The 26859-nt window shown below is 37.6% G+C and overlaps 1 protein-coding gene across 3 annotated transcripts in view; it reads right to left on the reverse strand.

Moving 5' to 3' along the window:
* LOC138704602 (nuclear receptor coactivator 6-like) overlaps positions 1 to 26859 on the reverse strand; it is a 708935-nt gene that overhangs the window by 177627 nt on the left and 504449 nt on the right. The gene's annotated exons all lie outside the window — the stretch shown is intronic.

Consider the following 26859-nt stretch of genomic DNA (forward strand, 5'->3'; position numbering starts at 1 on the left):
AAGCCGCTAATGCTCATTATCTAGTAGAATTTTTGCACTTCGTAACGCGGATGACGTGAATATGTTAGGAGAAAATACACAAACGATTAGGGAAAACACGGAAATTTTACTTGAAGCAAGTAGAGCGATCGGTTTGGAAGTAAATCCCGAAAAGACAAAGTATATGATTATGTCTCGTGACCAGAATATTGTACGAAATGGAAATATAAAATTTGGAGATTTATCCTTCGAAGAGGTGGAAAAATTCAAATATCTTGGAGCAACAGTAACAAATATAAATGACACTCGGGAGGAAATTAAACGCAGAATAAATATGGGAAATGCGTGTTATTATTCGGTTGAGAAGCTCTTATCATCCAGTCTGCTGTCCAAAAATCTGAAAGTGAGAATTTATAAAACAGTTATATTACCGGTTCTTCTGTATGGTTGTGAAACTTGGACTCTCACTCTGAGAGAGGAACATAGGTTCAGGGTGTTTGAGAATAAGGTGCTAAGGAAAATATTTGGGGCTAAGCGGGATGAAGTTACAGGAGAATGGAGAAAGTTACACAACACAGAACTGCACGCATTGTATTCTTCACCTGACATAATTAGGAACATTAAATCCAGATGTTTGAGATGGGCAGGGCATGTAGCACGTATGGGCGAATCCAGAAATGCATATAGAGTGTTAGTTGGGAGACCGGAGGGAAAAAGACCTTTAGGGAGGCCGAGACGTAGATGGGAGGATAATTTTAAAATGGATTTGAGGGAGGTGGGATATGATGATAGAGACTGGATTAATCTTGCACAGGATAGGGACCGCTGGCGGGCTTATGTGAGGGCGGAAATGAACCTTCGGGTTCCTTAAAAGCCATTTGTAAGTAAGTAAGTAACTCTTTGTCGTGAAACGTCTATGTTCGAGGTACAAGAAAGAAAAAAACTGTAACGTTTAACATGAAAAGTTTACTTTGGCAACACTTGTATCATGGAAAGACAAGTATAAGAGGTTTTCCACACGGTCCGTCTCCCTACATTATCTAATGTGTCTCGATGCTTTCTAAACACCAGCCACGAAAATATGTGAGTTATGTATAGGGTTTTTCAAAAGCAAGAGGTAATTGTAATGGCTCATACTTACTTACTTACTGGCTTTTAAGGAACCCGGAGGTTCATTGCCGCCCTCACATAAGCCTGCCATCGTTCCCTATCCTGTGCAACATTAATCCAGTCTCTACCATCATATCCCACCTTCCTCAAATCCATTTTAATGTTATCCTCCCATCTACGTCTCGGCCTCTACAAAGGTCTTTTCCCTCCGGCCTCCCAACTAACACTCTATATGCATTTATGGATTTCCCATACGTGCTGCATGTCTTGCCCATCTCAAACGTCTAGATTTAATGTTCTTAATTATGTCAGGCGAAGAATACAATGCGTGCAGTTCTGCGTTGTGTAACTTTCTCCATTTTCCTGCAACTTCATCCCTCTTAGCCCCAAATATTTTCCTTATTCTCAAACACCCTTAACGTTTGATCCTCTCTCAAAGTAAGAGTTCAAGGTATAACAACCATACAGAACAACCGGTAATATAACTGTTTTATAAAATCTAACTTTTCAGGTTTTTTGAGAGCAGACTGGATAATAAAAGCTTCTCTACCGAATAATAAGAGGCATTTCCCATATTTATTCTGCGTTTTATTTCCTACCGAGTGTCATTTAAGCTTATATTAATTTTGTTACTGTTGCTCCAAGATATCTGAATTTTTCCACCTCTTCAAAGGACAAATTTTCAAGTTTTATATTTCCATTTCGTACTATGATCTGGTCACGAGAGATAATTATATACTTTGTCTTTTCGGAATTTACTTCCAAACCTATCTCCTTACTTGCTTCAAGTAAAATTCCCGTGTTTTCCCTATTAGTTTGAGGATTTTCTCCTAACATATTCACGTCATCCGCATAGACAAGCAGTTGATGTAACTCTAATCCTGAATAATTATTTAATAATTATAATATCAACAAGAGAATCTGAGGATATAGATAAATGAATACAGTCTTCGAAAGTAAATTTAAGCGTAAGGTATCAAATAAATATAAATAAATAAATAAAATCCACTTCGAATGAGACAAAATTCAAGTGAAACTAATTCATAGCAGTAGAGCCTAGCAGTAGTAGTAATAGTAATTTAGCTAGCAGTAAGTAGCAGCAATGAAATAAAATAACATAAAAAGGAAAGGGAAAGGAAGGAAGAAGACACCATAAACAATCGCGTCACCGCAGGTGGATGTTTTATTGCATGAGGTCACCTTCCTGCTAGGTGATACAGGTGAGCTGTGGAAGGAAACGGCGAAGCACAAAGGAAGTGACCGCGGTCTGTTCTGAATCTCTGCTTGCATTATGGCCTTGGAATTAATCCAAAATATGAAGCCACCATCTCCCTTGGGTTACAAGTCCCACTCATTATTTCTGCAATGCATCTTGCATTAGTCAAAAGAGTCGGGACTTCACAAACGAGGAGGAGATATACCGCACGTGCCTCTCAACATTTTTAAATGACAAAGCGCAACTGTTTTCAAATTTATAGCGGTCACGTAGGTTCTTGTTTCTTTAGCGTAAAAAAACTGTTTCTACGTGAGTCATAAATTGTGCGAATAAATCGCGTTAAGGTACGTAGAAAACGTAAAATACGCAAGAAACTAAAAATAGTTATGTGATGGATATTATTATGTATGGCAGGAAACAAAAATACTTTTAAAACTAACTTTTCCTTTGTAATTATGTGCTCTTAAAAATACACCGAGATGAAATTTCTTTTTTCTAAGCTAACGATATTCAAAGTTTACCGGTTGTTCTGTATGGCTGTGAAACTTGGACTCTCACTTTGAGAGAGGAACAGAGATTAAGGGTGTTTGAGAATAAGGTGCTTAGGAAAATATTTGGGGCTAAGAGGGCTGAAGTTACAGGAGAATGGAAAAAGTTACACAACACAGAACTGCACGCATTGTATTCTTCACCTGACATAATTAGGAACATTAAATCCAGACGTTTGAGATGGGCAGGACATGTAGCACGTATGGGCGAATCCAAAAATGCATATAGTGTGTTAGTTGGGAGACCGGAGGGAAAAAGACCTTTAGGGAGGCCGAGACGTAGGTGGGATGATATTAAAATGGATTTGAGGGAGGTGGGATATGATGATAGAGAATGGATTAATCTTGCTCAGGATAGGGACCAATGGCGGGCTTATGTGAGGGCGGCAATGAACCTCCGGGTTCTTTAAAGGCCAGTAAGTAAGTAAGTAACGATATTCAAAGTAGAGACATAAAAAATTGTGCATTGCTGTATTTTAAGTAGTCTCTATACAAAGTTTCATCTAATTCGGTTAAGAAATGCAAGAATTATTAGCATTTTTTGTAAATTTAAATGACATTTCTACAACGACGGATTAGCCAGGATTCCTTCGGGAGGTAAGTAAAGGTCCTGTAGGTCCCGTGTCGTAGATTTACAGCACGTAGAAGAACCTTGCTTGTGATGGAGAACTTCGAGAAAACTTTGTCGGCCATTTCTGCCCCATGCTGAATAGGCTCTGCAGTTAAAAGCGTCGTTATACAGTGCGTAACTAAGTTTACTACACAAAGCGATTTAACACGAAAATCAATTATTTGTAAATACTATTTTTCTTCTAGGTTTCACAGGACAATTTTATAAGAACAAATGTTAGGGAATTAAAATTACATCGAAATGCACTAACAAGTATTTTATTTTTGTAACAGATTCGCAGAAATTAATTGAGTAAATTTCTGAAAGGTATGCTAGATTTTGCCTTTTATAATGTACAACGCTTTCTGGTGAAAAATCCTTAAAAAAAAAAACCCTAATTTATGTATCACAAAACTTTCAGGGCCCTACCACATTTTCATATGTCAAAAATGACGTCATAATTCAGAATGTCTGATTGACTAAACAAATCTTACATTACTGTATTCCAACCACGAGAAAGTCTCCACGGAATGAAACGAAGCGGGGTGATGCTGTGAATGAATGTTGATGTCATAATATGTCATAAGGTCACACACGTGGGTACTCGTATCTCTATTGGCTATCTCTCAAATCACAAACCACAACACTGATATACACATTTTTATACTACCCTAGTTACAAAATTAGATCACTGTTAATCTCCTGGTCTTTTAATCCCTCCATACAGGAAATAACATATGCAGGAGAGCGCATGATTTTTAAACTGACGTTATAACTCTAATATTTTCTATCTACTTCGCTCCAACAGATGACGCAATAGTAAGCATATTCCTTTCACGGTTTATCTCCTGGTTGGAGAGCAGTAACAATGTAAAGAAAGATGTGAGGGTCGACCTTTGAAAAGATGAAACGAACGAGGCTGGAACAGGCGTCTCATAGCCTCATCCATAAAGTGCAGAAGATAAAAAAAAAGAAACTTATGCGTAAATAAAAGAAGATGCATATGACGTATGTAATTTGTAGAGAATTGCTTATTGGTTTTGGAAATGCCAAGTCTTCGGGTTCGAAGTCTTGGTTTCTCGATTATGCAGTTTGTAGTGTATCACGTGGCCGCCCTTCCGTAGCGTGTGTTGTGGAGATAATGAATATTTGATATCCCTAATACCGTGTTGTGCGGTAATCGGTCGCTATAATTATTGTTAATAGTCTGTGGGGCGGAGGGCTCTTGAAATGTGAGTCACTGTTGCGTAGCGTTCTTGCGATACACCTCGCCCTCCATCATTCATCAGGGCCGCCGCCTCATCCATCATGCACTCTGTTTATTTATCTGTATTCTCTTGTGACTAATACCCGTTCTTGTTGTTCTGTTCTCCCAAGAAGACGAGATAAACCCCAGACTATGTCGCTTGCTTGTTACACACGCAAAGCCACATACAAATGTATTAATGATACCTTATAGCCAGACGTATAAATGATCCACAATGTCCCTAACACGCTTGTTTATGGCCGATAAAGATTCTGAAGAACCTGGAAGTAGAATCGAGTGTTTATACAAAAACAGACTCTGAATTTGCACGAAAATATTAACAAACAATCGGCGGCAGCTTCCGTCGCGGATGCAGGCGTATGTTTGAATGTAGAATAAAGCTCGATTCACATTATACGGAACATCAACGTCACAGACCATCACCGTCACCGTCACGTCCAATGCAAACTCATTCACACTTAACGGCAAGTGACCGTCAGTTTGCTGGCGTCATCAAAAACAGAGAAGTAGTCAATGTTCTCAAACAATGTCGTAGCTCCTATGAGAGACAATCAATTGCACTGCAATTTTTAGGATTCATATATAAATGTCTAAGGAAAGCATAGAAAAAAATTGGAATCAAAATCTTTTATGGACAGTGAGAAAAAAAATACTAACTTCGAAGTCCCCCGTTGAAAATAAACATTGACATATCAAAAGTTGATAAGCGACAAACTTTTTTATTTTTCACGTTAGATGTGGGTTCAAAGCGAGAGCGATGATTTCTATGAGAATCCGCACTTCTAACAGATAAAAGTTGTTGCTCTGCATAAGAAAGTCCGCCACGCTAACCCCCGCATTAGACTCGCCGTAACTCGCAAACCAGTACAGGTTTTGAATATCAGCCACTTTTAAAAGTAATTTTCATTCTTTCTAAACATTTCTCTCGCTTTGACTCCCCATGTAACGTGAAAAGTTTGTCGCTTATCACTTTTAAGAGTGTCAATGTCTATTTTGAACGGGTGACTTCGAAGTTAGTAATTTTTTTCTCACTGTCCAAAAAAGATTTTGATTCCAAATTTTTTTCTATGCTTTCCTTAGACATTTATATATGAATCCTAAAAAATACAGTACAATTGATTGTCTCTCATAGCAGCTACGGTGCTGCTAGAGTCTAGCTGTCTAGCAGAAAAAACCGTCCACGTACAGGTTCCATCACGTCAAAACATTCTCCTCGAGAATCCCAGACGGTCCGTGACGTTGCCTGTATATGTGAACGCTACCATATAAAATGCGTTGTACAATGTTTTGACGTAACGCTGCTGGTCTGTGACGTGACGTTGATGTGACGTATAATGTGAATCGAGCTTAAGTCTTGTGGTTAGGGGATGAGAAATGCAACAACGCTTAAATTCAGTGACTGCATTTATTTGCTGCCAGAGTTACAAAATGGGCATGATTTTATTAAGTACAAGCCAGTTGTCTTGTTATTAATTTTTTGTAGCAAAAGGAGAACTTCTAATTCTTCTCTTATACCCTGATTTCTCACTTGGTCCAGTCTGGTACAGCCTTTTTTCTCTCTCTTCTACGGAGGAGAGACCCGAAGGCTTACCGTACAATGCAGCTTGGGACTTATTGTGCTTTGTGCTTATCACTCCTATTCTGTGAATGATTGGGTAGTCGAACGGCCGCTTTTTGCACGCGTCAAAATTTTGCAATGTCAAGCGTTGTTGTCACGTTTTCGTAGTAAAGATCGTTCCTAGTTACAATTACCATTAATAATAATAATCCGTGGCGCTACAGCCCGTGAAGGGCCTAGACCGACCAGCCGGCTGCTGACCTCACGCCCACATGCCGAAGCAAAGGTGGACGATCATCCAACCAGAATGGAGGTATCGTGCGGTTAGCACGATGATCCCCCCAACCGTTATAGCTGGTATTCGCAACGGGATTTCGCTACCTATCGTAGCTCCCGAAGTGCATCACGATGCTGGGTGGGCACCGGTTCCATACACTGGCCGAAATTTCATGAGAAAATTTCTTCTTTCTTACAATTACCATTAGCGATATATTTATTTCAACTCACGTCAATAAACTCGAGATACGGCAACGGTGTTTAGTACTCCACGTGGAGTTGATAAAGGGACGTCAATTAAAAATGCTAACGCATCATTGGTAGTCATATGTCATCGCTTCTTGTGACTGGAGCGGCATCTGACAAGGCCTAATCAGCAAACTCGTCTTCTCTCTTCAAAGGAAAGCGTCGTCTTTGGTACCGGCTGGGTATTAATAAAACGCGGACAATATCCAGCAAGCCGCACAGTGAACTTCACCCGGGCTATGGTATGGATGATGATGATGATGATGATGATATGAATTAATGATGGCGAAATGAGTCCGAGGTCTATCGCCGAAAGTTACCCAGCAATTATGTTTCAATTGGTTGAGGGCAAACTTCCGGGGGAAAAAAAAACACATTCAGGTAACTTGTCCCAACCAGGATTTGAACACTGGCCCGCTCGTTACACGGTCAGACGTGCTAACCGATATTCCATAGCGGTGAACTGGTACAGCCATTAATGGTTCTTAAATAACTCATTTCATTGGCCAGAATTTTCGATTTGTCTTTGGTGGTGATAACTCAAGTTTCATTTCCGTAAGTTATTGTTAGTATAGTTTCTTTAATTTAAACTTTTCTTTTGTTGTTTTGCTTTTTAATATTGCGCTGGAGATTAACGAACATGGAAATGTTGTGCTTCAATGTAATAACAACAACACACTAGACACTCTGTTATACAGAATGTTTCCGAGGTGGTGTTACAAACTTTCAGGGATGATGGCGAAGGGCACATGTATCAATTTGAGATAAGGAACCCTGGTCCGGAAATGACCGAGTCAAAAGTTACAAGCAAAAATAGTTGTGTGGAAATGAAATAATTTTATTCCTCTGTACATCTTATTTATGTGTATTTATCTGTACATCTTACACATATTGTATTCATCTGACGTTGTTTACGTTGTCTACTTACAATATTCCATTCAGTGCACTGTCTGAGGGAAGGGGACAGGAAACTACACTAAAGCAATGCAGATAGCGTAATGTGTAACGGACAAGGTCGGTCCTAATATGCACGTCTGTAGACAGCAGTGTATGTGTACAAGTTGCAGTGTCCAGTCGATCAGTCCTAGTGAAATGCAGGAGTACACGAGAGCGGAATATGCAAACATGATTTTCGAATACGGATGACCCAATGGGAACAGTAGACAAGCTCACAGATTGTATCGGGCCAAATACCCACGTAGGAGACATCCGGGCCGTATCATTTTTCCACGACTGTTCCAAAAGTTAAGGGAAGAAGGGCACGTGGTCCCAAATTACAATTCCATTTCCACACAAGTATTTTTGTTTATAATTTTCGACTCAGTCATTTCCGGACCAGGGTTCCTTATCTCAAATTGATACATGTGCCCTTCGCTATCATCCCTGAAAGTTTGTAACACCACCTCGGAAACACCCTGTATAAACACGATCAAGTCTTTCTAGCTAACAATGAAGATGAATTAGTATTCGGCACAGAATCTAAATTTTATAGCAAGACATTTAACATGGAAATATCAACTGAGAAAACAAAAGTTACAAATTTTATAGCAAGACATTTAACATGGAAATATCAACTGAGAAAACAAAAGTTACGGCATTTCAGAGAAAATGTCCAGTCCCCAAAATACTGTAATTGTGAATTTACTGTCTCTTTTTCCCACGTATATAATTATCACTCATGTAGAGAATCTATCGAAAAAAAAAACACACACACACAGTCACGGATGAGAGCATGAAGATCGAAAGTAAGACTTTTTCACGTAAAACCGAAACAGCTTGTGAACCGATGGGCTCAAACAACCACGAAAACGCAGTGAAATATAGATCAGGTACTCACAATGATCAATGTGCAGGTATAACATGTAAAGATTAAGACAAAAAAAAGTTCCTGGACCACATTAACATGCAACCACCGAACCAGCCGTGGCCCGAGGGAAAGGAGAAGACTGCCAGTTGAGATAGAACATGCTCAACCGTACCAAAATTTATTGTGCCACGGTATAAGAGACAGGTGTATGGATGTACTCGGAATCATAATAAAAGCAGTAAATTCTTTCACACGCATTCGCTACGTATATGACAAAGAGGCAAATATATTAGGAGAATCGTACAGAATTCAGATTCCATTTCCTCTCCCCCGCACAGCCTCCGAGGCAATCAGCAGGTGCTAGTCTTCGTGCGATGAAGGCAGGGAGAGAGAGATTGTATGCCGTGTCTATAGGACTGGCATTTTCAAGCGAGGCAGCTACTGTTGTCGCTATTATTTTGAGTGGCGACGGACTGACGAGGAAACCCTCTAGAAATCAAGTCGAATGCCCCATTGAAAAGTCGTACAAGCTGCCTACTAACATTGGAAAGCTGGTTACTAAGGGGGGGGGGAGCGTACAGTAGAAAAAAAATAGTCCTTGCGTTGTGACCACCAGTCCGTCACACAGGCGGTCTGGATTCGAAACCACCGCCAGAGTGACCACTTCGGAAGTTTGGAATCCACTACTGGTCTGATCCCAAACTTTATTCCTGTCTTCATCTTTCTCTCTTCCTTCCTTTATTTATTTATTTATTTATTCCTTCCTCCCTTCACTTATTTTATTTATTTATTTATTTATTTATTTATTCATTTATTTATTCATTCATTTATTTACCTTATGCCTTCCTTCCTTTACCTTAGCACACGTCCTAGGATCCTGTCAGCATGGAGAACTCCTGAGAAATTCACGCCATCATAACATCCGAAAAATAATAGCATAAGCCCTTAGAAAAAGATCCTTCGAGGTCCATGAAGAGGTGCACTGCGTTGCGTCTGAAGGCGGCGGAATTAGAAGAGCGGACATCGTAGCTCTAGACAAGACTAATAGTAAAGGCTTTATACTGGACCCAACTGTTACATTTGAGATGAGCCAGACCCAACCATCTGATGTCAACAAAGAGAAACAACAAATTTATGAGCCTACTATTCCGTATTTTCGAGAAAAATATCAGATGGAAGGCACCCGGGAAGTACATGCTTTAATGATCAGAGCGAGGGGCACCATCCCACGATCAACTGTAAACACTATCAAAACATTTGGAATCCATGACATCATTCCAAAAATAATTACTTCTAGCATTAAAGGGTCTGTGGCGATTCTGAAAAATCATTTATACGGAATATCATAATCCCCCCCCCCCTTCTTTCTATCCGTTAGTGTGTGATTGTTACAATATATGTACTAATTTATTACTTCTTAAATTTAAGCTCCTAGTTCACATTTCAATTTGACTCATCTATTTCACTGTAATCGTTATTATTCTTATATGTGTGTTATTCTGTGTTTTTGGCAACCCAGGATGCCTGGGCAGACTATTTATTATTATTATTATTATTATTATTATTATTATTATTATTATTATTATTATCATCATCATCATTATTACTATTCTTATTTTATTATTATTATTATTATTATGAATAATTGTCTTTTTTTTGTATGCCTCATTTATTTTGACCTGCTGTTCACATATTATTATGCTTTTTTCTTTCTTTCTGTATGTTATATATTATGTCCGATTTCTTCTTATTTGTTGTTTATTTATTATTATTATTATTATTATTATTATTATTATTATTATTATTATTATCTTATTCAATTTTGTGTGTAAAATTGTAGTGTAATTTGTAAATTTGTAGTGTTTTTGTAACGCAGTCTTTACTCCTGGTTGAGTGTTAGAGAAGGCCGTATGGCCTTAACTCTGCCAGGTTAAATAAATCATTATTATTATTATTATTATTATTTCTTGGAAATAAATTATATTAACTTATAGGCCTATATACTTTTCCTTAATTAATTAATTAATTAATTAATTCTTCCTTCCTTCTTCTTTATTTATTCCTTCCTTTTTTCATTTATTTATTTATTTATTCCTCCTTTTATTTATTTATTTATGTATTCCCTCCTCCATTTATTTATTCCTTCATTTATTTATTATTTCCTTCCATCATTTACTTGTTTATTTATATTTTATTTATTTATTCCTCTATTTATTTCTATCGTGAGTTTTACCTCCACTTATATTACCGACTTACAATCCAATGCTGTATACCAGAGGACAAATCTCTTCTATGTTCCATACCGGGAGCTGAACCACGGACCGCTTGACTGAGAAGTGTAACGCCATCACATAGCCAAGGCGCCTTAATCAAACAAAAAGGAGATCTGAACTCTGAAGTCAAGAGTTCTTTTGGGTATTGAACACGTGAATCGATTATGTTAAACAGAACCGTCGAGTTGGAAATGCAATATTTTAACTGAGTTCGACCTTGTGGATTTCAGTTATATAACTTTTAGGGAATAGAGAAAGGGACAGGATGGTCGAAAGACAGAGAGAGAATATTTGAATGTTGATGATGTCATTATATCATTTACATTAGCGTTCAGACGAAAAGAAGCTCGGGCCATACGAGTTAAGATCAAAGTAGGAGCTGTAATTGTACAGTAGAATTTTATGGAACGATAGAGTCCTAAAACCGGGGAATTAAATTTATATAACGGCCATCGTTTTAATATCTCTTGGTTTTGTGTATGTGGAACATTCCTAAATTGCTCTCTTGCTTACGTAAGTTAAGGACACAAGTTCGAGATAATAGTTGGCTAATAAAGTGAAGGAATGTTAAACACTTGGTTGGGATTTAATTCTAGTGAAATCACTGAAGATCTTTCTTCCCATGTGCAATCGTCTTCAAGAATATGCAACTTCTGTCGTTAGTGAGGACATTAAAAACTAGACGACCATCAGGTTACGGAAATAAGTGTAATTTGTCTGTAAAATAAAGGAGTGCAGAACTGGCTTTCGTTGTAAACTGGTACGACATCGGTGTTGCCGGGGGCATGTTCAGATGCAGCAGAGCCATATTCAAGTTCTTTTGTTTTCCCCTTTGTACGAGGGAAGAGTAGCAACCAACACATGGACCCGACAGCCCATACAGGCTTCACGTTCACATGCCTCAGCAGAGATGACCCATAATGTACAAGATGTTAAAAATAAGGTTTAATATTTCGAGACAGGTTAGTAGTCTAGGTAGTGTAACTCGAGAATGCGAAGCGATAAAACGTTCGCAGTGGTGTCACACGAACCATGCTACAATCTCAATAAAATTAAGCAACAATCGGCAGTCGATACAAGGAATTCATAATGTCAAGGCCAAGATTATCCAACTCTATTTTGATAATATATTCTGACCGAGGTTATTTTGAGTTTAATAAATTTAAAAAAATTATATAATCAAATTATTTAGTATTCATGCCCCCTTGTCCCTTCTCATTTTTGTAATTTCAATGTACTATTTATTCATTCCAACTTATATTCTGTTGTTGACTTCATTATATACTTTTAGTCGGCCTAATTAGCGTAGTTGGTATAGAGCTGGCCTTCTATGCTCGAGGTTGCGGGTCGATCCCGGCCCAGGTCGATGGCATTTAATTGTGTTTAAATGCGACAGGCTCCTGTCAGTAGATTTACTGGGATGTAAAAGAACTCCTGTGGGACAAAATTCCGGCACACCGGCAACGCTGATATAACCTCTGCAAGTTGCGAGTGTCGTTAAATAAACCATAATTTAAATTTTTTATATAATTTTATCAACAGTAATCTCACTAGAGGTTTTGATTTATCCAGAGAAAATCAAAACTCGAGTGGGAGTTAATTGACTATTACACGATTAGAAGAAAGTATACAAAGATTAGAAGTAACGAAGTACTCCAATACAATAAAATATTAATTGACTCACGAAAATACAACTGTCTTCAATTAATGTATTATTGTACCATCTGAAAATTACAAATATTACGCTAGATGCATGCTGTGATGTTATCAGGTGTGCCAACTATGGAATCTTCATTGAACTCTGTGGACGGCTACTAGTCAAGAAGACTTTGTTGATTCAGTTTCATTTTTATTAAAACATTTGCATTCCACTTCAATCATCCGGATCCCAGTAATCAACGTCACTTGACAAATGATTTTCAATAAATCTTAGTATTAAACAATCTCTGATACGTAACTATCAATAATATCATATAGCAAAAGCTATAACAAACATAACCTAAATAATATAAACAAGTGTTAGAAAAATTTTAATTAGGGATGATGAAATAAACTAGAAACGTTTTAATTAACGATGATGAAATAAAAAATAAACATGAATAATTTTAAAAGGAACAATTATTGAAAGTACAATTTTCAAATTTGAATGTTTTAGTGGTTGGTGGTTCAGTTGATGTTATATTGGACGTGTGCGTAAAAGAAGTGAACTCGTTGAGGTACATGGTGTATCCCTCAACTTATTTAGGATTTCCGAATGGTGCTCTTCATATATGACCAGTGATCTTTATTAATTCTTGTTCTTGAATGCCAATGCGAGTCATATTTGAAAGTGCTGTGCATCGACTGGAGTGGTTTGTAATTTTCTGTTTTTGACGTCCAGACCAGTGCAGTTTGAAATGTTGGCAAACAAAGAAACAAATGCTAGGGTAGTGATAAAAATAAAAAAAATGCTAGGGACGCGATAAAAATAAACAAATGCTAGGGACGCGATAAAATTGTGCGATAAGCAGCCATGATTGGTTGAAAGACGTCCTTTCGTACCGTTTTATTGGTCAAAAGTAGTGTGACGTAGTAAAAGTGTAATAGTCTTCGTAATTACCCCTGTTTTGTAATAATTGTATTGGTTTTGTAATTTTATTGTATCTCTTTTATGTTCTTCAGTAGAAAATATTTAAAGGAACCGCCCCCGAACACATGCTTACTCAAACGGGCGGGCATTGCGTCAATAATATGTATTTACTTTGTATTTTATGTAGCAATAAATAGGTCTACTAAATATGCAGCGCAAATGGGAGTGGGTGTATAAGCAATGGGTTGTAACCGACATGTTTACTCTCAATACATACAAGATTGCTACTCCCAGGAATTGCAACACAACGAAGATACACCCGCTTGATTGTCAGTGCTGACGTTTACTTTACCAGCAAGCATAAAAATAGCGGCTGTCTCCAATACAGCCTATCCCGAATTTTTGTTGCCCTTTACTAAAAACATCATCCACCAAAACTGATATGACTAACGGTTCACCCGGTGTATTGTACGCGCTGTTCCAGGCAGAACTCAAGACAATAACCAGTGTAGGCGATGCCACAGTGAGATTGAAACTTTGGCTCATGTCGTGGGTTCATGCCCATTTGGCGAAACTCTTCGTAACACCAAACATCACACGATGAGGTCTTTAATCGCAACATGCCTTAAGTCCAATGGCTACACTACCTACGAAGAAGTCCATGGAATAGCGGATACCGGAAGACATCGGCGTATTGATATTATAACATTTAAACCTGGAGAGACAAAAGGTTACATTCTGGATCCGACCATCAGATTCGATACGCATCAGAATCAACCCGAGGTTAATCTAGAGAAAAGGAGAATTTATGAATCAAGTATCCCTTGCAAATCAAGCTTTCAGGTATAACTCCCTGTAAAGTTGATTTGAATAATTTAATTTAAGTCACACAGAGTTAGTGTGCACTCAATGTTGGTTGCTTGACGGTTGTCAGCCCACTTTGAGGTCTGTGGATATAGAGGGAAAAATTGGATCGGTGTCTGGTAGAGTTCCCGGGTAGCTCAGCTGGGAGAGCGTTGGTACGTTTAACCAAAGGTCCCGGGTTCGATACCCGGCCCCGGAACAATTTTTCTCTCGAAATTATTCAACTATCCCTTATTACAAAACTGCATATATAGAAGTCATCGGATTAATGATGGGCGCTAGAGGGGCCATAACAAAACAATTCGTATCATTCTGTCATAAATTTGGAGTTCCAACAACAACAATTAAGGAAATTTCTATGATAGCTTTGAAGGGTTCTCTGCAGATTTTACGGCGACACTTGTATTTCAATTGAAATTTGATTTTCTCATTCTATTTTTTATCTGAATTTTTTATTTTACTGCAAATTTTCATTATGTGAAATATTATCTACTGTAAATTTTGGTTTATTGTAAACAAATTTCTTGTAAGACTTTTCAATGTCATCTTAAATATTACTGTCAAACATTCTTTGTCTTTGGCAACCTCACCAAGATGAGGAAGATTGAATTAAAAAAAGTAGACATTTTCATAGTTTCGTTTCAACGTTGTCGTCACTCAATTTGTGATCATAAACAGATTCCGTGAACGACTGACGCTGAAATAAATTTTTTAGTGGTTTATTTTACGACGCTTTACCAACTGCTGTGGTTATCTGACGTCTGAACGACAAGAAGGTGATAATTCCAGCGATATGAGTCCAGGGTCCAGCGCCGAAATTGCTCTTAATGGATTGAGGAAAAATCCCAGAAGAAACCTCAACTAGGTAACTTGCCCCGACCAAGATTTGAACCCGGGCCCGCTCATTTCATGGGCATGCGTTGCCGGACAAACAGCCATGCCCTATGCGGAATATGAACTAAAAGCCCACAACAGTGATCTAAACATAATGTCAAAGATGAAGTATAACCGTTGCCCACACCATACACCACTTAAACACACCTCGTCATCAAGCGGCGACAGTTTCTCAATTGCATACGTAATGACGCTGCTTTGCAATCAATGTAGCAGCCGAGATGACGAAACTGCCGCATAGCTGTTATGCCCAATGCCATAAGATAAATTTTAAAAGAGAAACAACAAAGTACAAAACCATTAACAAAACAGTATGCTGCCAGTTATAAATCACTGCGTCTATTTTAATGCAAAAAAATTCAAATTACATTCCTTTTGGCAAGTGGTGTGTTTTAAATTACAGACCGTGTTTAAAAAATAACATAACTCATGCGATACCGTGCGCAGAGACATGAGTTCGAACCTTATACATATTCAAAATGGACTTCCCACCTATGCATCAGATGGGCGAGACGGCAGTCTTATATACGACGTGTTTCAATGCCTTTCTTTATTACAATGTTTAAAAACTCTTCTAGATCGCAACGAATATCCAGTTTAATAAGAGGACATTGCTAGACATTTTTTTTTTACATTGCAAGAATATGCATATCATCACCATCATCATCATTGATGACAACGACGATAACAATAAATTCCGAATGGACTTTTTCCTAATGATAATTTTCCCGAATCCATTTTCCCAAAAGCACATTTTCCGAAATATTTTTCTGATTTCTTTCAAATGCACATTTCCGAAAATACGTAGCAGTAATGAATTACAACTTAAAAGCATAATAATGGAACACCAATAATAAAACTTGAATAGTATTTATATCGCTAAAAAACGAAATTGAATACAAATGTTAACTTAAATAATATTAATTTATACTTATCGCTAACGAACGATAACAGAATAAAATAACTTTAATATTATTTATATCGCTAATGGACGATAACACAATAAAATTATAACGTGAATATTATTTATAACGCTAAAGAACGATAATAGAATATAAATGATGACTTGAATATTATTTATATCGCTAGAAAACGATAACAAAATATAAATGATAACTTGAATATTATTTATATCGCTAAAGAACGATAACAGAATACAAATGACAACCTGAATATTATTTATATCGCTAACGAACAAAAACAAAATAAAATGATAACTTGAACAAGACTCGAACTCATAAACTTCGAATCATTAACGAGCTCTTACCGCTACTCTACGAGTCGCAGACATCGAATAACTCCATAGTTCCGAAACTGCTTCTACAAGTGCATTGCATCGTGTAACATCATCGTGATCCGAAGTGGACTTAGAAAATATTCGCTGTTCACGAGTACGGCCACTTTATTTAGATAGCTATAGTATAACTTCTTAAATGCCTGAAACTTCATTTATTTACATCCTGTATGAGATTCGAACCTGAGACACATAGCAGTAGGAATATTCAGAGATGTACAGACCCCGAATTTTCCAAGTTCCAGTTATAATATTGCTATACATGCTCAGTACAGCATGCGCAGTATGTTATAACTGGAACTTGGAAAATTCTGGCGGCCCAAATTTTGTTGCTGGATCTATACCAGGTTGATGTAACATGACAAGCTCAAGCTAATTTCAATTTCAAAGAAGGTTGGCAAATGATTATTTTGTTGTTCTTAACAATGATAAAGCTGAATGTCTGATCTGCTCATCTGAATTACTGCGTTACACGAAGTAGCATAAGAATTGTACGAATCATTGCCCACTGAAACTTTTCCTACCTCTTGCAATTCTGCAGCAAAAATTCGTTATCCTGGGCTTCATTTACGTTTGTGAAAAATAACAACAAAACCCATCCCCAAGTATTACACGTTCTCGTATAACAGATGTCACTTTTCGTCAATTTATACTTAGCGGTAAATGGGGCTGAAATTTCACAACACTCACAGAAAATTTTCACTTTTTTTTTATTTGCCTCTAAAAATGTTTTAATCATTCCTCTTTAAAAATGTTACAATTCTGCCAATTTGCCATGTTTTAAATGTCAACGATGCACCATTTAAATGGCTAATGTACAACTTTAACCGCACGTTTCTCGCCTTCCAATTTTCAACACTTTTCATATACAGTATAAAATGTTCCTTGCGACAAAATTATCTGATTCACATGAGACTAGCGAGAGTTGTTGCAATATGCAGAAGTATTTTTAAAATGGTGTGGTCGTCCCTTTGTTATTCTTGTATTCCCTTTTTTCTCCTTGTATTAACTTTGTCCATGTCGTCCCCTCGTTCTCATTACCTTCCCCTAGTTCTGCTTGTATTCCCCTTCATATCCTTGTCCTCTGGTTCTCCTTGCAGTCTACTTTTTCTCCTTGTATTCTATTTCCTCTCCTCGCCCCCTTGTTGTCGTTGTATTCCCCTTGTTCTCCCTGTCGCCCGTTGTTTTCCTTATATTCCCCTTGTTATGCTTATATTTCACTTGCCTTTGTATCTCCCTCATTCTCCTTGAATTAGCTTTCTCCTTGTATTCTCCTTCATCTCATTGCTCCCCCTTTGTTCTTATATTCCTCTTCTTCTCCGTGTCGTACCTTTGTCCTTGTAGTCCCTGGTTCTCCTTGTCGCCCCTTATTCTTGCATTCCTCTTGTTCTCTATGCAATCCCTCGTTCTCCTTGCCTTCCTGTTGTCCTTGTATTACTCTTGTTCTCTTGTCCCATTATTTTCCTTGTATTCTCTTTTTCTCCTTATATTCCCCTTGTCATCCTCGTATTCCCCTTGTCCTTGCATTCTTCTTGTTCTTGTCTTCCCCTTGTTCTCCTTGTATTCTATTTCCTCTCCTCGCTCCCTTGTCGTTGTATTTCCCTTGTTCTCCCTGTCGTCCCTTGTTTTCCTTATATCCCCCTTGTTATGCTTATATTTCACTTGCCTTTGTAGCTCCCTTATTCTCCTTGAATTAGCTTTGTCCTTGTATTCTCCTTGATCTCTGCTCCCCCTTTGTCCTTATATTGCCCTTGTCCTCCTTGTCGTACCTTTGTCGTTGTAGTCCCTAGTTCTCCTTGTCGCCCCCTTATTCTTGCATTCCTCTTGTTCTCTATGTAATCCCTTGTTCTTGTATTTCCCTTGTTCTCCTTGCCTTCCTGTTGTCCTTGTATTACTCTTGTTCTCTTGTCCCATTATTTTCCTTGTATTCTCTTTTTCTCCTTATATTCCCCTTGTCATCCTCGTATTCCCTTTGTCCTTGCTTTCTTCTTCTTGTCTTCCCCTTGTTCTCCTTGCCGTCCATTTGTTCTCCGCACCCATTAATAGCTTAGGTATAGGTAAAGACTTGAAGCACAATAAATCTATATGTCTGTCAATTTTTTCGACCACAAATTTGACACTCACACCGCCGGGATTTGAACGCGCGTCCGCGGCCATCGTAAGCCTGCTCTCTGTCAACAATTTAGAGGAAACTGGAATGCCCAAAGTGTCTTTACAGCTTCAGTCTTCTCCCCAATATTAAATAAAGAGTTAAGTATTAACGGTGCATTTTTATTGCGACCTGCAAGCAGAATTTCAACGATGAGATCGGAAGCAAGGCTACTCCGCAGGGCACGTGATCGGCCTCCAATAGCAACATCACTGAAATAACCTTGCAACAAAGCAAGGATATCTGCAGACAGAGACTTCCAAGGCCAGTCCAGCGTTATACTGTACAACTAATTGCGTCTACAGCTCAGAGACGTATGACTAAACCATTGTCCGTCCCACAATTATGGACGGCATGATTCAGCTTCCACATTATCAAGAAATGCATCTTATTTCAGCGGCATCCTCTGCTGTTTTCGGCCAAATTCCTTTAATAAATTTGTCTTAATTGCTCTCTCTTACTTCCTAATTACGCCTTCCGTTATGCTTTGGGTAACAGCTACGTGGTAACAGTTCGACTCCCAATAAAGAGCATTTATCTCCCTTGAATATATAGTAGCAGTGATCAGTGCTGGTTGTAGTGATAGCAGTAGCAGTAGTAGTGGTACTTGTGGTAGTGTTAGTAGTGGTATCAGCAGTAATAGTAGCAGTAATAGTAATAGTAGTGATAGCCTAGTAGTAGCAGTAGTATTAATGGTAGTGGTAATTGTGGTAGCGGTGGTAGTATTGGTGTTAGTAGTAGTAGTAGTAGTAGTAGTAGTAGTAGTAGTAGTAGTTGTAGTATTAGTGGTAGTGGTAATGGTGGTAGTAGTAGTAATGTTAGTGATATCAATAGGTTTAGTAGTAGTATTCGTGGTGGTGGCAATGGTGGTAGTAGTAGCATTAGTGGTACTGGTAGTGTTGGTTGTAGGACATAAATAGACATGGACATAAATAGATAAATAAATAAATAATTGGGATGAGTAGTAGTAATAGTAGTGGCGGTAGTGGTGTTAGTGGTATCAGTATAAGTATTATTGGTGAGAGTGGTGGTGGTGGTGTTGTCGTAGTAGTACCAGTAGTAATATTATTGGTAGTGGTGGTACTGATGGTAGTGGTGATACAGGTGGTAGTGTAGATAATAATGACAATTATAATATTAGTGGTAGTGGAAGTGTTGGTACTAGTGGTATTAGTACTAGTAGTAATATTAGTGGTAGTAGTAGTAGTACTGGTGATAGTGCTGGTAGTAGTGATAGTAATATTAGTGGTAGTGGTGGTACTGGTGGCAATGGTGATACAGATGGTAGTGTAGATAATAGTGACGGTTATAATATTAGTGGTAGTGGAAGTGTTGGTACTAGTGGTAGTGTTGGTAGTAGTGATACTAATATTAGTGTTAGTGGTGGTATTGGTGATAGTGTTGGTAGTGATATCAGTAGTAATATTGGTGGTAGTGGTCGTGGTGCTACTGCTGGTAGTAGTACCAGTAGTAATATTAGTGGTAGTAGTTGTAATATTAGTAGTAAAGTTAGTGGGAGTAGTAGCAGTACTGGTAATAGTATTTTATTTAACGACGCTTTCAAATGCAGAAGTTATTCAAGATACTCGTCCACGGTGGAACTTAAATTGCATTTTTAACTGTGCAACGAAAGTTGTAGGTTACATCGTGTTCACACAAAGTCAATATTAGCGCGGGAGTTGCGCAGCTTCAAACTAGTATAACAAAAAAAAAGTACTATTCAACGTGCATACACAACATGTCATTTATATGTGGTGCAGTACAACTTAGTTACAAGCAACTCCGTCAGCTGTTGAGTGTACATTGTGAAGGCTCCAATAGTTGCATGGGAAAGACTAAGAATTCTACAAACATTGTATAGATATCTAAGAAAACAATTTCGATCATCTGTTGGGAAAACTAATGTCGTTAATGCAAAAGGAAGACGCATTACCGAAAAGGTTCATATCATAATCAAAATGACTCGCAGTGACATTGAATCGCGTTCGAGGTTCAAAGCTAGCGCACTGATCTTCATATCCAGGTGGATCGGGTTCTATCCCAGGCCATTATGGAATGGTATTGGACAAAACATAAGTTGCAGAGGATTTTTCTCGGGATACTTCTGTTCCCCCCTATCATTCCACCAACACTCTCCACCTTCCAAATATTTCACTCTCAGTCCACCGCTGTGGAGTAACGGTTAGCATGTCTAACAGTGAAACTAGCGGGTCCGTGTTCAAATCCTGGTTCGAAAAGTTACCTGGTGGAGGATATTTTTCCGGGGTTTTCCCCCAACCCACTAAGAGTAAATGCTGGGTAATTTTCGGCGCTGGACCCTGGACTCATTTCGCTGGCATTATCACCTTCACCTCACTCGACGCTATATAATCATAGCAGTTGAAGAAGCGTTGTAAAATAACGAATTAAAAATATATATTTAATTCATCTGGAACACTTAACAATAAGCTGGAGTGAAATATTGGGGGTAGTTCCTGTTTCCGATGCTGATATAGGAACGGCTTCGGGCTCCGAATCATGGGGTTCATCAATCTAACTGTCTGCGAATGGGACCTGGCTCTATCAAGACTAGGGCAGGATATTCCAGCTGTCAGTATCAGATTCACGAGTACCACCTGTCGGATTTGGACAATCACTGTATATACAAGGTGTCCCATTTATCTTGTGCACCTATTATAACTTTTTTGTTTGGATAAATATTTGAATTTTTGTTTTTGAGAGTTATGTTAGAACGAGGGGCTAACATGAGTGTAGAGATTGGGTGCATGTAACTACATTATGGTACAAGATACACGTGACGTAAGCAAATTTTCAAATAGCACTACATACTTTAATCATTTTACATTGATTACATACATTAAGACGAGTTCAAAAATGTATGACAATGTCACCTTCCCAATCAATACCAACAACAAAGTGCAAAATGAATGCCATCAGAATGTGCCGTTTGTTGTGGTGCCCCATTCATCTTGTGCATTAACTTACACAAAACGAAAGACGACTGACGTCTTAACATGTAAACTAACCACAACAACTGTCGACGCCACAATCCAAGTACAGTGACCTGCACGTTCTCCGGACCTGTCGTCAGTCGACTTCTTACTGTGGGGAACTGTAAAGGACAGTGTGTACCAGAACATTCTGACAACACCAGACGACATGCAGCAACGCATTCGACAGGCTTGTGTGTCCAATCAGCCAGCAACATTACGGGAAGTCATGCGGTCTTTCGGGGAACGCCTTCGAATGTCCATTAATGTGAATGGTCATCATTTGGAACATCTTCTGTGACTCTCAAAGCATAACATTATCACTTTGGAAGTACGTTTTTGTTTCGTTTTGTTGTTATTGATTAGGAAGGTGAACTCGTCTTAATGTGTGTAATCAATGTAATATGATTAAAGTATGTAGTGCTATTTCAAAAATTGATGACGTCACGTGTATCATGTACCATAATGTAGTTACATGCACCAAATCTCTACACTCATGTTAGCCCCTCGTTCTAACATAACTCTCAAAAACAAAAATTCAAATATCTATCCAAACAAAAAAGTTATAATAGGTGCACAAGATCAATCAATGTAATCAATGTAACATGATTAAAGTATGTAGTGCTATTTGAAAAATTGATGACGTCACGTGTATCTTGTACCATAATGTAGTTACATGCACCAAATCTCTACACTCATGTTAGCCCCTCATCTAACATAACTCTCAAAAACAAACATTCCAATACCTATCCACACAAAAAGTTACAATAGGTGCACAAGATAAATGGGACACTCTGTATAGGGCGCACTACGGGCCAAAGCAAGCCAAAGAACAAAATTCAAGCCAAACATTGAGATTCTTTACTAGTCTGTACTCAGCAATGGAATGTGTATAAACAAATATATTTGTATTTTTTATTAATGTAAGGGATCTGAAGGTTTTGCTTCAAATCATTACTAGATATCCGTCATAATTCATGTCAGAAGAACAATGTCAACAGTTTCACTTATTTCTGTGGGCTTTCTGAAGTCAGGAAGTGGCAACCAACTGCTGACTATTGAAGTGTTTGTTCTCCGCAGAACATGCTCCTCCCCAATTAGGTCAATGACCTGCAAACTTCCTAACCTTTTGTTATACACGTTTCATAACCAGTGACGTCCTTTTCCGGTATTTACCGCCTCCTCATTACATTATAAACGTCTAACGATTATGCCCCACACACACCCAAATTATACCCAATTCGAAAGAACACTGCGTCCGAACACATGCAAAGCCTACATAGCCGTATCTATGTACATCTGTCGCTTTGGGCAGATTTTTTAATAAAATTCTATACACAACAATTTCATATTTCGATTCTCTTTTCTTGAAACTCAAATACTAACATGAAAATAGGCTGATTGGTAGAGAGAACGGGACAGGAAAGGAAAGAGGAAGACTGACAGGTAGACAAACAAAGAGATGCAAAAGAGTGAAACAGAAAGTAGACCATGGAAAAGATTGACAGTCAAATGGAAAACCAGAGACATATACAATTAAACGGAAAGAACGAGGGAGAAATTAAGTTTAAGAGACAGATGGACTAACAGGCAGACATACAGAAGGGGATAGAAAGAGTCCGCATGGTATTCGTAGATCTCGGAAAAGCATAAGATTCCGTGATCATTAACAAACTATGGGAAGCCCTACATTATATTGCAGTATGTAAATCTCTTATATCTCTTAATGTCTTAAAGAATGTATCACTCCACAGGCTTAAAATAAAAATATATATATACAATTAATATCGCTACCTAAAAAAAATAATACAAAATAATATTCTCATGAACAAAATACTGGCCATATTCAGCCAAAAAAATTAATGCAAAACAACCAATTCTATATTCAATATTAAAACCTGAAACAGCATATATAGAAATAGGAAAGAAACTATCAGAAAAATTAAGACGAGGATGTGGGATGTTGCAATTATTTTTTAAATAAATAAATTAATAATAATAATAATAATAATAATAATAATAATAATAATAATAATAATAATATGACAATAATAATAATAATAATAATAATAATAATAATAATAATAATAACAGTAACAATAATTTATTGCTAGAACAAAGATACATATTTTTAATATAAAAATCACTCTAGCACCCTTACAGAAAGTACATACTCGTGCTCAGGGGACATTCCACGAAATTTTAATGGCTTGTCTGGAGGCAGACGCGCTATCACAAAGCTAACTCGACGGACCTAGAAATAAATGTAAAATGTTAACATATTGAAGCAATTAACAGTCATTTATGTAACTAGTGTATAATTTTGGTAAATATGGCATTTTGGTAATTATGGCAGGAGTAAATGTGTTTATACTGAAGATTATACACGTGTTACAACGTTATATGTTATTCTAGCATTAAAATATAAAAAAACTATTATAAATTTGCACAATGTAATGCTATAACGTAGTAGAGACATGAGTACTGGATTATGATGTAATACATTGCATAGTTGCTAAGAAACCATTTCTCACAAAATATCATTTTGTTGTTGTTTTGAAGCTTTGTCTTACAGGTACCGGTACGTTGTATAAAATTGTTTCCTGAAGGCGGTGATGACGTTATGGTTGCTATGTAACCTTTTCTGGCACCAGTGGCAGAATTAGGCCAATTGTGCATGATTTTATAGCGTCATAACAATTAGTGTGTTTTAATGCTAGGATTGCATAAAGTCACATTTTTAAATTTTATGTAATTAATTCTTCTGAACTAAAGTGTAGTGCAATGTATTACTCAGAGATTGAGTTGCCTATCTCTGCGTACTAGAATAGTTAAGGTTCAATTCCGTGACGGATTGGATGTATTCTTATTTTCAAACGAGATGCATGTTTTCTCAGATCACAGAATCACAATGCTACCATTGTTTTTTTACTTAAATGTTCCACGTTAAAAACAATTGACTGTACTTACTTACTTACTTACTGGCTTTTAAGGAACCCGGAGGTTCATTGCCGCCCTCACATAAGCCCGCCATTGGTACCTATCCCAAGCAAGATTAATCCAGTCTCTATCATCATATCCCACCTCCCTCAAATCCATTTTAATATTATCTTCCCATCTACGTCTCGGCCTCCCCAAAGGTCTTCTTTCCTCCGGCCTCCCAACTAACAATCTATATGCATTTCTGGATTCGCCCATATGTGCTACATGCCCTGCCCATCTCAAACGTCTGGATTTAATGTTCCTTATTATGTCAGGTAAAGAAAATAATGCGTACAGTTCTGTGTTGTGTAACTCTCCATTCTCCTGTAACTTCATCCCTCTTAGCCCCAAATATTTTCCTAAGAACCTTATTCTCAAACACTCTAAACCTATGTTCCTCTCTCAAAGTGAGAGTCCAAGTTTCACAACCATGAAGAACAACCAGTAATATAACTGTTTTATAAATGCTAACTTTCAGATTTTTTGACAGCAGACTGGATGATAAAAGCTTCTCAACCGAATAATAACAGGTATTTTCCATATTTATTCTGTGTTTAATTTCCTCCCGGGTATAATTTATATTTGTTACTGTTGCTCCCAGGTATTTGAATTTTTCCACCTCTTCAAAGGATTTTTTTTTATTTTAGTGGGTTATTTAACGACGCTGTATCAACTACTAGGTTATTTAGCGTCGATGAGATGGGTGATAGCGAGATGATATTTGGCGAGATGAGGCCGAGGATTCGCCATAGATTACCTTGCATTCACATTACAGTTGGGGAAAACCTCGGAAAAAACCCAACCAGGTAATCAGCCCAAGCGGGGAACGAACCCGCGCCCGAACGCAACTTCAGACCGGCAGGCAAGCGCCTTAACCGACTGAGCCACGCCGGTGGCGTTCTTCAAAGGATAAATGTCCAATTTTTATATTTCCATTTCGTACAATATTGTCGACACGAGACATAATCATATGCTTTGTCTTTTCGGGATTTACTTCCAAGCCTATCTCTTTACTTGCTTCAAGTAAAATTCCCGTTTTTTTTTCACTTTACTCCTAACATATTCACGTCAACCGCATAGACAAGCAGCTGATGTAACCCGTTCAATTCCAAACTCTCTCTGTTATCCTGGACATTTATTTCTTCTACAGTCAAAAACAATTGACTGTAGAAGAAATAAATGTAAAATATTAATAAAATGAAGCTAGTAAAGTTACATTTTAGACTTTTATTTAATTCTTCTGAACTAAAGTGCAATGTAATGTATTACTCAGAGACTGAGTTACCTAAAGTAGGTTCAATTTCGTGACGGTTTGGATGTAATGTTAGTTTCAAACGAAATTCATGTTTCCTCAGGGGTAAAGATTGCAGAATCACACTGCTACTATTGTTTTAACAAAGTACATGGTGACAATATAAAGACGTTCTACCTCCCTGATCCCTTCACGTATTCATAATGTGTACAATACATTAGTTATGGCACAGACTAGACTTTAAGATGAAGACTTAAGTAGAGACATTTATCAAACATCCAATTAATTTTGCGCGGTATTAAATTTTCACGAAGAACATGTTCACATAAATCTGTTATATAAAAATAACTGGCGAGACAAAACAAAGACAACCTGCAAATCACGTCTGTTGTAAATGTTGGCCATCTTGACCTTGCAGAGATATTTACGTAATACCCTTACAGCATACAATGTATTGCTACTGATTGCTCAATTGAGACGCTTCTCCAAACATGACAATCATTTCCAAGGTTTCGAGGAAAAATTAAGAAGAGCACAGCAAATTTCCTGTTTCAATTGTCTCTGTTATATTATTTCACACACGAATCTTCTTGATTTTCTTGACCTTCATTGCCAGTACTGCCATTTTAGTACGTTTTGCTCAAATTCATAATACTCTTAGAATTATGTACAAAGTAATCCCTTTCGGCTCACAATGTTTTGACTGTCAAACGCTTCAGAAGTCTTCCTGCAACAAACGTCTTATATATGTACCTATTATACAGAGTTAGTTAAAAGTCCCGCACCACATAAATAACTTTTGAAGCATGTGGTTCAGTGACATGAAACTTGGTGTGCGGGGATAACCATATACTAAGAACTCAATAATGGTATTACCGAGTTTTTTCTACTTCCGATTTAACCGGAAGTAACTCCAACTCTCTTATTTTAAATGGAACACCCAATATATATATTTTATTTTTGAATAATGCTCAT

Source organism: Periplaneta americana, chromosome 8, assembly GCF_040183065.1.
Source record: "Periplaneta americana isolate PAMFEO1 chromosome 8, P.americana_PAMFEO1_priV1, whole genome shotgun sequence".
Taxonomy (NCBI): domain Eukaryota; kingdom Metazoa; phylum Arthropoda; class Insecta; order Blattodea; family Blattidae; genus Periplaneta; species Periplaneta americana.